Source organism: Primulina tabacum, chromosome 6, assembly GCF_025594145.1.
Source record: "Primulina tabacum isolate GXHZ01 chromosome 6, ASM2559414v2, whole genome shotgun sequence".
Lineage (NCBI taxonomy): Eukaryota > Viridiplantae > Streptophyta > Magnoliopsida > Lamiales > Gesneriaceae > Primulina > Primulina tabacum.
The window spans coordinates 35,208,604-35,222,673 of NC_134555.1; the positions used below are offsets into that span (position 1 = coordinate 35,208,604).

Sequence of the window (14,070 nt, forward strand, 5' to 3'; positions counted from 1 at the left end):
GAATAGTTAGATTCTAGAGAAGAAAGATATAATCTTAAAGGAATGTTATTTACACTCTAAAAAGTGTTAAAAATACCCGTACCTTAACTTCACTTATTTGTAGAATTTTGATTTATCTTAAAAAATCTAAATGAAAAAAATGTTTTACGTCAACAAATAAAAATTTAATATTTAAAGTATTTGCATAATTTCTATTACCACCCGGAAATAAAATATAAAATAACAAAATGTTTATCCCAAGTTTTAGTAGGGTACCTAAAATTTTTGTTAACATTTTTTTTACACAATACATAAAACATTGGGGTGTACAAAATTTGGAGTTTATCCCAAGTTTTAAGTTGTATTTTGAATTATAATAATTAAAAATGAGTTTATTATTATTATATAAGATAAAAATTATGATTAACCCTTAAAATATAATTATTATTATGATAGTTAATTTGAAAAACCATATAAGTTATGTTTTGATAATTAACTAAAATTTAGGAAAGGTAATATTGACAATTAATAATTATAAAAAAAAGTAAGTTGAAGTGTAATTAACAAATTACAGTCTGGAAATTAAATAACACTCATAATCTTATTTATGATTTCACGAATCAATATTCATTATAAAAGACATATAATCATAATTTTGTGTACTAAATAAGATAAGATTTTGCATACTTTTTATATAAGATTCCATGTATGTTCCATTCACTCTCTCCACATAGTCAAAATAACAATCAATCTTGCATAACCTTCTTAAAACTATAAATTAAGTATCTCGTTTCCCAGAGAACATATCCATTCGAAATTAGTACTTCGAGAGGATAAATGGAAGGGAGAGACATGAAAATGACGATGTTTTTAATATCTTTTTTCGCGATGAACATCGTCTTTGCATTAGCGACGGAGCCTGTGAGTTCGATGAAAACATCTGAAAATGAATGCTTCATGAAATGTGCTCGAAGCTGTTTCGGTACACCGGTTAATCCCGGATGTTTGATGGGTTGTGCTAGGTTTTGTAAAGATCATTGCCGACCTTCTTGCAAATATCAACCTACGACACAGTACTGTAAAATTGGTTGTTCACTTGGCAAATGCTCCAAAATCGAAGGTTATTATTATTTTCATTATACAATTTAAATTCTATTTTATTTTTGTTTTATTTACATTAATGTGTGGAGAAATTGAATAGTTTATATGTTGGTCTTTTTTTTTTTAACTTTGTTTTGCAGATCCGAATGAATTGGAAAGCTGCATGGATAATTGCTCCAACGTCTATTGCCAAGCTTGAAGGCTTAACTACATAAAAAAATGGAATAAATTACTAATTATTAGTAAAAAAAATTGTTGATGGGATGACTGTAAATTGTTTGGTAGGATGAATGTAAAGTGTTTGGTTGATGTGATTTAATATTGGTTTTGGATCTGATTAATTCATCCTTAAATTAAATTTAATTTGCAATGGGAGTGTTTGGCTCGAAAATTTGCGGGCGTGCCAGACACGTGTTCGTGCCAAATTTCTGAAATAATCCGACTTCTAATCAAAGGTTGCGAATCTTGATTCGATCGTTCGTTCTAATTCCCTCAAAATGGCTCCAAAAATAAGAACTTGAAATGACGAATATAATGAAATTAAAGGGGGAACTCATAAACAACATCAACATATGTTATGCCGTTATAAATTCGAACAAAGTTTTTACAAGAAACTGGAATAAACATCTGAAATCTATGGAAGACGATTACTGATATGAAAGTCAAGTTGCAGAGAAGTTGCTGTAGATTTTTTTGTGTGAATTTGTTGAGCCTTCTTTCTGATTATTCTTTTTGCTTTTGTTACATTCCGCACAGCAGTTTCCCTTCCCCCATCACTCCACGTTCTTCCACATCGGGCACTGGCAGCAATTGATATCACGTTGATTCATTGGGCCAACTGCAATTTCAGTTGGGCCGAATTTTGGGCTTCTGAAATATTAGGCACAACAATTGCCCCCCGTAGCCAATTTGGCCCATGGGCCAATTTGGCTATGTTTTCGCATGTCCCTTTTCAAAACAAATGGAATTCCCTCGCACATTTCCCAAGCATTCCGATCTTCCTGGAGTCCTTCAAAATGAGTTTAACAAATGTAATCCCTTCACAATAAAAAATCATGGCTTATTTATGTTTCTTTCTCAACTTTCATTTCCAAACTTTATTCCTCGATCCCCGCGTCAAATCCCTAAAAATCCTCCACACTCCCTTCATTCCTTCCATTGTCTTCTTCCCCAACTCCTCGCCTACGCTGGATAACAAAAGCATCGATTTGCCTCATCATTCCACGTTCCTCGATTTTGCCCATCGCCCAAATCCTTTCGGTTTACTGGGAGCTGCGGTCTGTGATATACAGCGTGCACCACCGCCCTCATTCTCCTCTCTTGGTTTTCTCTCATCGCCACGCCGTTATCCAAATAGTGTAAGCTCCTCTTCACGGGTCTGTGATTCCTTCACTCGCCGTCCACCGTCCGGGCAACTACAAGGAACAGGTAGATATCCCCCTTTTTGTTTCATTATCTCGGTTGATTCGATCGGATGGTATTTTGTGTCTATTCAAATTTATGTTGGAGTATTGCTCTGTGTGGCTACGTGTTCTTGAGTGCTTCATAAGGATGACTACTGCACATTGGCAATTCCACTCTCTGTTAGATACGTAACTTTAGCTCACGTGATCCTTCTCAGTACCAATGTATATTTCTTCGATTTTCTTGTCTGTGACGTGAAACGCCTTTCGTATTTCACCTTGTAGGGATAACCGGTGATCTTTCACTCGTGGGCGCACACTCATCAGCGTATCGAAACCAATCCTCTACGCTTAGCGACGAATTCGTTATTGGGATGTCTACCCCCTGGTATGTTTCCTCTTTGTCTGGGTGTACTTTGTTAAGTATTAATTCCCCTTACTTTGAATCCTATGCCATTTGCAGACTTTTGATGATCACTGACGGTGATTCTAACTTGGTGGAAGTCTTTGATTATACCGTTGATCCTTCCTATAGTCATATTCCCTTATCCCCCGAGGCCACCAACATGCTATTTCCTCTTTCCATCCTTGAGCCAAGTGCTTTATTGCTAAATCGCACCGTTGTACCACCTTTTGAGTTTGCCAAATTTAAATCTTTACCCAGGGGAGATGTTAACTGGAATGTTTGGGTTAAGAGGTTGAAAAAGTTTGATGGGGGAATGTGGCGAAAACAGGGCCTTTACCAATTCATCCAAATGTCCACCACCGATCGTACTTTTAATCTAGACCTCATCGAGGGTGCCATTCGGTTATGGGCACCGCCTTGTAATTCTTTCATTCTCCCCTGTGGCCCTATGTCCATCACTCTTCAAGACGTTTTGCATCTCACTGGTCTTCCCGTTCTTGGAAATGAATTTGCCAGCCTGGTGGATACTCGGGACTTACCTCAGCTCTCTGAACAATATTGGAGTCCTTCTTATTCTCAGATTATCAGGTCTTGGAGCGCTCTCAAGAGGACTTCCCCTACCAGCGAAGAACGTATATCCTTTATGTGGGTACTGATATGTAAGTATCTTTTTTGTCCTTCTTCTGGTAAGCCGACTATGGAATACTTGGCCCTTGCCAGGTCCCTGAGCGTTGGAAATGTACACGGTCTTGGTGTAATGTTTTTGGGATCGATTTACCATTGGTTGAACGTTGCCGTGAAAGATGTGCCCCTCTCTAGACTTAATGGGGTTATGTGGTTTCTTCAAATGTGGCTGTTTTCTTACTTTCCTGAGTTGAAATCCCCGCCTGGCCTTCTTTCTGAGAGGTTGTCATGGAAGGAACTCATAACTTGTCAGAGTACTTTCACTGTTGCAGGGGTGTGTACTTTTATGCGATCTCTGCCCTTCTCTCGAGCAGTTCATCGGCCTCCTTTCCTTACGGTCACAGCCGATGATTACCCGTGGATTGGGTATATGGCTACCAGTAAAGCGATAGACATATCTTCCTTGGTTAAAAATGTGCGAACTGCCACCCTACATCCTCGTTTCCTAGTACATGACGGGGTGTCCCCACGTGATCAAAGTACCCATATTTTTTAGTTTTACAATCCAACCTTGTACCCCTCCCAGCTAGGTTTGTGTCCAACCGTGCCTTCAAACGCATTGTATCTGCCTCGCCCCCTGAACGAAATGATGAAAATGGAGTTGTCTCAAAAGAAATTCACTTCACTATCGCTGATCGAATTATCGGAGCAAGCCGAATATTTTAAGACCCCTGTTGTGGAGGCCCCCATTTCAGTCTCTGATGACTACCTTGCATGGTGGACTACAAGATACCGTTGTCTTATCCCTGCAGAGCTGGACATGTCAGGTATATCTCCTCCTGCTTTTTGTATGATTTGCTACTCTCAGATTTTAAATATTATATGTTTGGATATGTAGACCCTCAAAGTCCTCGACAAGCCTTGGATCTATCGGTTGCAAGGAATGATAGAAAAGGCAAGGAGGGAAAACCAAATCCTACTCAAGTGACTCCGTCTGCTCAAGTGAAACATGTACCTGTTCCTTCGCCGTCAAGACGGCGGACCCGATCCACCGCTCAATTGTCTCGGGCAATCCTCACTTCCATTCCCTTAGCTAGCCCTGTGACAGTAGAAAATCTTGACTCCTCCTCAACCTCCAGCCCTTCCGCAGAGACCGAGTCGGATGAGCATGTCCCTTTGGCCACTCCTTTGGCCTCACTCAAGCGTAGGAAAGTTCTCCCCGGGAATTCTTCCGATGATGTGGCAGAGAAATCTCCCTCGGCTGGCTCCCACTTTCTGGTAACAACCATTCTACTCCCTCTTTAATTATCAGTTTGTTGTTTGTGTCTCACCTTCTCCTTGGCATTGTAGGATCTATCGGCACGGAGAGCGATGGTCTCTTTGGTAGAGGAGACTTTGGATTTTGATTTCAGCTTTTTGGAGTCAGGACCCTCTCATATGGCCTTCTCTTTGAATGTCCCCTCTGGTTTGGAACTTGCTACCGCACAAGCTTCACTGAAGCATTTCTTGAATATGAACCTTAACGCCTTAGGGGATATGGAAAAAACCACCATTTTATCCGTTGTGTCTATCCTGAAAAGCAGCCCAGATTTCTCGTCATCCCCACTTCATGAGGTGTTGGCTGCTTTGCCAAACATATTCTCAGCTTTCCAGGACTCGAGTTCTATATGTTCAGAGACACTAATTCGAGTGAACAACTTCAAGGAGCAAAAAAGACATTTAGATGGTATGCTCTCCGAACGGAAAGTTGCTCTTTCTGATTTACATCAGAAAAATGAGGAGTTTGATGCCAAAGAGGAATTGGTGAAGAAGCTAGAAATGGAAATCGCCCAACACAAAGCTGATATGGTAACTCTCCTTCATGACAGTGAGGTTTTAAAGACTTCCTCTGACAGACTCAAGGCAGACATCCAAAGCTTGGGCGACAATTTGGTAAGTCAAAGGCATGCCTATCAGCAGTGGGAGGATACATTGAAAACGGCTGAGCAGACTCGGGTTGAATGCTTGTCCAAGTGGGAAGAGCTACGTCAACTTGATTTCTCTTGAAGACTCCATCTCATCTTTATGGCGATATTGGTTTATATTTTTGTATTTTGTGGACTTTCTGGACCATAGAGTAGTACATTCTTGACATATTGCGCCTGTCTGCCATGATTTGGCTTGTTCTTTTTCTTTTTCGTGAATGTTGGGGAATGTTTAGAAACTCAGCTCTGTTGTTATAATGCATTATTCTCTGGATATCTGTTGCTTGGGGCTTGTTTGCAGGTGTTTTTATATTTTTGGCATATTATATTTACAAGCGAAACTCAGCCAAAATTTTTCTAAGAAGTGAACATTTAATAACGATGCAAACAAACGCAAATCAACATACATTCCCAATGAATGGCCAAACCACAATTTTTGAATAAAGCTCACCGAAGTTTCAAGACATGCACTTAAATGAACTTCGCTTTGTTACCGATTTGGCCAACTAACAAAACGAGCACTCTACCCAAATTAACTACAGCGAACTCCACGAGCCAGTATTTTTATTTATTTACAAATGCTCCATCACTCTTTACAAATAAGTTTGCCAAGGAATGGCTTAAAGCCTATTCCTTGCATATTCACAATAACTTCTTACAAGTTAATACAATGGATTCAAACAAAGTGGCCATCTAGCCTACTTTGTACCAACTCCTTCGCATCCAGCTTCATGAACCCTTTGTTTCTGACACCCCTACCCAACTACTGGGGTAATAATGCTTCAAATATTTGCCATTAATGCACCTTCTATGTGGCTCCCCATCAAGACTTGCCAACCAATATGCATTTCCATCTAATATTCGATGAACTTTGAATGGCCCTTCCCAGTTGGGTGACCATTTGCCGAACTCCCTGCCCTTGGTCCCGAGGGGTAAAATCACTTTCCAAACCACGTCTCCTTCTTCAAATATTTTCTTATTCACACGCTTATTGTAACTTCTGGACACCTTGGATTTCTGAAGCATCAAAGCATTATATGTCTGCATTCTCAGCTCATCCAAATCCTCAAGTTCCATAATCATAGCTTCCATGTAAATCTCCGGTTCCAAATCATTCTGCCTCATCACTCTCAAAGAAGGGATTACCACTTCCATAGGCAATACTGCGTCATGCTCATAAGTCAAGGTGAAAGGGCTTGTACCAGTAGCACTTCTCTTTGAGGTCCGATAAGCCCATAAAGTCTCTGATAGCAGTCGGTGCCAATCTCGGGGATTGTCTTCCATCATCTTTTTCAACATCTTGATCAATACTTGGATTGAAGCTTCAGCTTGACCGTTGGACTGGGGATAATGAGGTGAAGAATTAATCAACTGGATTCCGTAATCTTCGGCAAATTTCTTCATTTCTGACCCTACGAACATAGTTCCCTGGTCGGTAGTGATCGATTGCGGGATTCCAAATCTGTGAATAATATGTTCTTTTACAAACAGAACAACATCTTTCTGCTCTACCTTTTTCATGGGGAGAGCCTCAACCCACTTGGTGAAGAAATCGGTTGCCACAATTATAAAGGAGTGTCCTTTAGACGAGGAAGGATAAATTTTACCTATCAAATCCATGGCCCACCCCTGAAATGGCCACGGCTTTATGACAGCGTGCATTTCATCGACTGGTATCCTCTGAATATTTCCGTGTTTTTGACATTGTTGACAACCCCTCGAATATCTTATACAGTCTTTTAGCATCGATGGCCAGTAGTGGCCATGTCTGCGGATTAGCCATCTCATCTTGATTCCTGACTGGTGTGCCCCACATATTCCTTCATGTACTTGCTGCATAACTCTCAAGGACTCTGGGAAACCCAAACACCGCAACAATAAACCATCGTATCCTTTCTTGTACAGTTCATCTCCCATCAAGACATAATGCAGAATTCTCATCTTCAAACCATGAGGCAACCTCTGCTCAGGATTCCTCAATGCATTTTTTATTTCATCCCTCCAATCCCCAGTGAGGTCAACATCAATGTCAAAGGTATCCACTTGTATTCCTCGCTGATGGATAGAAGGGTGATTTCTTTTTTGTATCAACAAGAGTTTGTGGGTGAGCTCGGACGACATCTTTAAACAAGAAGCAATTTGAGCCAATTCACAAGCTTCCCAATTGTCTTGCCTTGGCACATGTTGGAATGTCACATCCTCAAAATCATCAAGGAGCTGTGAAGCAGCAGTAAAGTAAGGGGCCAACGCCAAACTCGAACATTTATATTCCCCTGACATTTGCTTGAGGACTAACTGGGAATCCCCAATAATCAGCACATCTCTAGCTCCCAAATCTCGTAAAATTTCCAAACCAATCACTAGTGCTTCATATTCAGCCTGATTATTGGTGCATGGAAAGTCCAGATTGAACGACAAAGCCGTCTTGACTCCTATTGGGGATGTTATCACGACTCCAACCCCTGATGCCCTCTCCGTGCTGGAACCATCAAACTTCAAAATCCAAGGCTGATTAATACAGAAAACTGGTATATCTTCTGGCACATTCCCTATCACATCAATCATAGGATGGTCTACTAGGAAATCAGCAACGGCTTGGCCTTTCACCGATTTTTGTGGGCAATAGATCAAGGTGAATTCGGCCAATGCCAGCGACCATTTGCCAATTCTCCCAGTGAAGACAGGCCTGTGAAGCATGTACTTGACAAGATCTGTCTGCGAAATCACATAAACTCTTGAATGAATCAGATAATGCCTCAATTTAGTACATGAATAATACAACGCCAAACACAGCTTTTCTATGACTGAATATCTAACCTCCACCTCTGTTAATGATCGACTCAGATAATAAATGGCCTGCTCATGATTCTCTTGGTTATTTTGTGCCAAAAGACACCCAATAGAATCCTGAGCGGCCGATATATACAATTTGAGGGGAAAACCATGTTTTGGGGGCATCAAAACAGGAGGTTTAGACAAATACTCTTTTATTTTATCAAAGGCTTCCTGGTGACATTTTTCCCATTTAAATTCCTCCGAGTCTTTCAACTTTAATAATAGAGAAAATTCACGAGTTTTACCTGCCAGGTTTGAAATAAATCTTCTTAAATAATTTACCTGACCGAGGAATCTTTGTAGCTCCTTCTTATCCTTCGGTGGCATCGCTGCCATAATGGCTTTAGCCTTATTTTTGTCCACCTCTACCTCCCCGCTAGTGAACCAAAAATCCAAGGAAATTCCCAGCCTGTACACCGAAAGCACATTTCAAAGGATTCAACTTCAAGTTGTGCTGCCTCATCCTTATAAAACTTTTCTTAAGATGGCCAAGGTGATCTATTGCTTTTTTAGATTTTACAACAATTTCATCAATGTATACCTCTAAGCACTGACCGATCATATCATGGAAAATGGTATTCATGGCCCTTTGGTAAGTTGCCCCCGCATTTTTCAATCCAAATGGCATAACAAGCCATTCGAACGTGCCGATCGCTCCAGGGCATCTAAAGGCTGTCTTGGATACATCCTCCTCGGCTATTTTTATTTGGTTGTATCCTGAAAAACCGACCATAAATGACATCAACTCGTTTATTGCTACTGCATCGATTAACATATAAGCTACTGGCATGACATAAACGTCTTTCGGGGTAGCAAAATTTAAATCTCTGAAATCTATGCAAACTCGAAGCTTCCCATTCTTTTTCGTGACATGGACTATATTTGCCAGCCATTCCGTGTATCTTACTGGACGAATGACTTTTGCTTTGAGTAGTTTTTCAATTTCTTCTTTTACACTTGCTTCAATCGCTTTGGACATCCTTCTAGCCGGCTGTTGGTATGGTTTGAAACCATCTTTAATTGGTAGTCGATGTTCCACCAATTTACGATCTAAACCCGGCATATCTTCATATTCCCATGCGAAACAATCTTTGAATTCCATGAGAAGTTTCACTATTTCCCCTTTCATCTCTTCCTCCAATAAGTCACTGATGTACGTGGGTTTAGGGCATTCCACAGTCCCCAGATTCACCTCTTTCAAATGGTCCTGAGTCTCCGGCTGTCGATCTTCCATCTGTGCCGGAGCTAAGAATAAATCTTCCAGTTGTAACTCTATTTCCTCACCGTTATCAAATTCATCTTCAAATATTACTTCAGTTCCGTCAATGTCCCATAATTCCTGAGATTGTACTTCACTCACCAGCTGCTGCAATGTGGCTTTCCATTCGGAATTTGCAGCCACTTCCATTTCTTCTTTAGTGAACTTAATCATCGACCCCCTCGATAAAAGGTCGAACCATGGGTCTAGGAGAGACCATGGCAGTGGGTTTGAGAATTATTTCAACTGCTTCCCTTATTTTCTTGGTGTCCATGTAGACTGCTCCTTGCTGCCCATTCACTTTGTAATCGCGAATTCTGATAGGTCCGAAGGCTCCATCATAATATCTAGCTTCTACTGCGTTGGAGTTTGACTGATACGTCTGTCAATCAGCCTGTACCACTTCCACCTCATCTCCTTTCCACATCAACAGCAACTGGTGCATGGATGATGGCACACAATGATTGGTGTGAATCCAATCCCTTCCTAACAAAGCGTGGAAACTTGCACTGGAATTTACCACGAAAAAGGCTGACAACGAAGATCGGGACCCTATAGTGATGTTTGCTGGCAATACTCCCAAAGTTTTTGTAGACTCCCCAGTAAAAGCCGCCACGGAAACTTTGGTGGGAATCAAATCCTCCACCCTCTTCCCCAATTTCTGAAGAATTCTGTACGGAAAAATATTCACAGCAGACCCATTATCTATTAACACTCTAGACAACGGCTTTCCATTCACATGCGCTACAATATAGAGTGGCTTGATATGCTGAGTCATTTCATTTGTGGGTCGCTTCATCAATACTCTTTTCTCTTCATCGACAAAAACACCGACGCTTTCATTCAAAATATCAGTCTGAACAGGTTGTGTACCATTTTGATTTCCAGCGAACACCTCAGATTCACACATCCTTTTGCGTTTGAATTCCTCTAGCAACATTAACGAGCCAGTGGCACACTCAAATGAAACCAAAATCTGCCCCACTTTGAAAGTAGCCCTCTTGACTGGTTCACTGTCTTCCTCCGATAATAGATCATCATCTTCCTCTTCATTATCTTCAGTAGCCTTCCTCCCAAATTTTTTCTTCTCTTTAAATGACTTCTTTACCCCAGACCTACGTTCAGCAGCTTTTTCTCTCAACAAACGTCGTTTTTGGGTTCTAGAAAGAGGCTTTGGGAATTGTGGATGTTCTACCCACCTCCATACACCATCAGGGATTGCTCTGGGAGGAACAACAAAGCGGAAATTCCTCTCATATTTTTTATCGGTGCTCAGAAGAGATGGCCTCTGTATTATCTTATGACATGACTGCTGGCCACTTCTACTCTCATTATTCCTCGACCAAGAATATGGGCTCCTTCTGAGGTACTGGTTCTCCGGCCTTTTGGCCATGGATTCCCTGTCATACCTCATATTCCTTCCAGTATAATGCAGATCTTCCCCACTGTAATAGCGATCTTTCCCATGAAAAGTTTCTGTTTTCTTCTCCCTAACCTCAAACATCATTTTTCGAGGCACCCAACACTTCTTTATAGTAATTCCTGGCCTAATGGACATGTCCCTGTTTCCACTCCTTCTCCTCTCATTGATCAAGAAGCGCAAATCAGTACTGCTCATGTTCACATTGGCTATCGGGGGAAAAGGATCTTCATCCACTATCATTGCTTCCTTTTTCTCGGGGAATTTCAGGATGCCCTTGTTGATTCTTTCTTGCAAGACATTCTTGAAAGCCCAACAAGCATTAGTATTATGGTTGAATGAGTTGTGGTACTTACAGTAATCATTTCCTTTCAATTCCTCCCTAGTGGGCAGCTTGTGGTCTGAGGGGAATGTTATGAACTTCTCCTTCACCAAGTGATCGAAGATTTCCTCCGTCTTAGATGCATCGAAAGTATAAGGAGTTTGCACTGGAGGAATGTTTTTCTTGGAAAGTTCTTCACTCTTGCGCTTCAATAAAGGGACAGTGCGTGATCCAGAATTTCCTACTTCTGCCAGTGCAACTTCCTCCACTTCCTGGAAATAAGAGCCCACTGTAGACTTTCTTTTATGACTCTCTTCTCGTAACAATTCCTCATACTCTGACACTTTGGTCGCAAGTTCATAAAAATCACGGAATTCCATCCCTTGGAACTTTTTTCTAAGTTCAAAATCGAGTCCTCGCTGTGCCATCTTCACGTATTCTGATTCAGGGGGGAAAACTCGGCATCTGCTTCTCACCTTCTTGAACTTACAAATGAAATCATTGGCAGATACCCCCGATTTTTGGACCACCCTTGACAATTCCGCTATAATAATCTCAGGTACTGTCTGGAAGAATTGTGTATGGAATCGACGTTCCATATCGTGCCAAGTCATAATAGAGTTTCGAGGTAGTGTTGCATACCATGTGAAAGCAGTACTGGTCAGGGAATTGGGGAACAAACGTAACTTGTAATTAGAAAAGTTCTCCAAATTTGCCAATTCCCCACACTGAATTGTAAACCTGGCCACATGTTCGACGCTGGATTGACCGTCTTCCCCGGAATATAACGTGAAGTCTGGAATGCGGTATCCTTTTGGATAAGGGTTGTCACGATCCACAACATCAGGATACGGTTTGTGGAATTCTGGTCGGTTGATTGGCCTCACTCCTGGGCCATACAACTCTTGAATCACATCACGTACCATCTCAAAATCCAACGTTGGAGTTTGTCTTAACCGGTGAGGAGGATAGATTGCCCCCCGAGCGTTATTCCCCAAACCTGGCGCTGAATATCCACGCATTCCCCCATCAACATACATCCCTGGATGTAAGCTAGGAGACGTCACAGAGAACATGTTACCAGCCATTTGTTTACTGTTGCTGCAGTTTTGGAATTTCAACCCCAACTCCTCATCCCTTTTGTGTGGAGGAGTGTATCTCCCTTCTCTGGCAGATTCAGGAATTCGTGCTTCCCCTAAACGGCGACTTTCACCTACCTGAGAAACTCCTGATCATTGGCCTTGATCTTTCAGCAGCTTGACGTCATTCTCTTGAAGTTTATCACTCTCTGGCATAACCACTTCGCCTTTTGCAGACTTTCTTCATTCCTTCATTTCTGCCACAAATTCCATCATGACAGTAGCGAAAGTTTGAGTCATTTCCTTGAGATCGATGCGGATATTTTTCTCCATGGCCAACATGAAGTTCGGCGAAGACCCATCACCAACAGAAACAACAATTCCTTCTTTCATAGTCTCTTCCTCGAACTGGTGTACGAGCCTTTCAACCGTTCTTCCTTCTGCATCAGTTTCCTGAAACTCTTCTTGTGAGCGATGACCTTTCCCCAGTGATGGAGGAATTCCTTCACTCTTCTCAGTACGCTTTGGAGGCATTGTGTCCCACCGGGCGTGCCAACTTGTTTGGCTCGAAAATTTGCGGGCGTGCCAGACACGTGTTCGTGCCAAATTTCTGAAATAATCCGACTTCTAATCAAACGTTGCGAATCTTGATTCGATCATTCGTTCTAATTCCCTCAAAATGGCTCCAAAAATAAGAACTTGAAATGACGAATATAATGAAATTAAAGAGGGAACTCATAAACAACATCAACATATGTTATGCCGTTATAAATTCGAACAAAGTTTTTACAAGAAACTGGAATAAACATCTGAAATCTATGGAAGACGATTACTGATATGAAAGTCAAGTTGCAGAGAAGTTGCTGTAGATTTTTTTGTGTGAATTTGTTGAGCCTTCTTTCTGATTATTCTTTTTGCTTTTGTTACATTCCGCACAGCAGTTTTCCCTTCCCCCATCACTCCACGTTCTTCCACGTCGGGCACTGGCAACAACTGATATCACGTTGATTCATTGGGCCAACTGCAATTTCATTTGGGCCGAATTTCGGGCTTCTGAAATATTAGGCACAACAGGGAGCATATATCGATTCGGAAGAACTAATTTCGGAATAAATATTGGAAATTTTATATTTAATTAAGGAGATAGGTTTTCTCTTTCTGAATTTTGAATTTTGAACGACATACGTAAAATTGAAAGAAAATTTTAAATGAGACGCATATTGAATTTCACAAAATTTCTCAATCTGGAAGGAAAAAGGCACTGATACAATATTAGGAGTTCGTTCGACATAAAATTTATTTATCAAAATACATATTTTTGTTAGAAAAAAAAAAGAATGAAACATAGATATATGCAACGATCGAAAAGTGTTTTTATTAAATATTCCGATTATGGAAATTTACATTTTTGAAGATTATGTTTAAACTTTAACTATTTGCATTTAAGTCAAATAATCTGAAAAATTATTTAAAAGTCATCATAATAGGAAAAAATTTAAAAAGTCTCGTCTCAAGGTTGAACAGTTATCTGGTGACCGGTATCATTCAATTTTTTTATTTATGAAAATGACTAATTTAAAATTCAGATTTAGACATGATAAACTTAATTTTTTTAAAAAAATTGGATAACAAAATTCAAAACTTGAAAAACATACAAAAATTGAAATGTTACGCCCCAC

General features: G+C 40.5%; 1 long non-coding RNA gene across 1 annotated transcript; it reads left to right on the forward strand.

Annotated features, from left to right (window-relative positions):
* Positions 1-764: 764 nt before the first annotated feature.
* Positions 765-13,513, forward strand: LOC142548152 (uncharacterized). The gene is made up of 3 exons (XR_012820920.1): positions 765-1,099; positions 1,221-1,455; positions 13,470-13,513. It is a non-coding gene; the product is annotated as an uncharacterized LOC142548152 (long non-coding RNA).
* Positions 13,514-14,070: the final 557 nt, after the last annotated feature.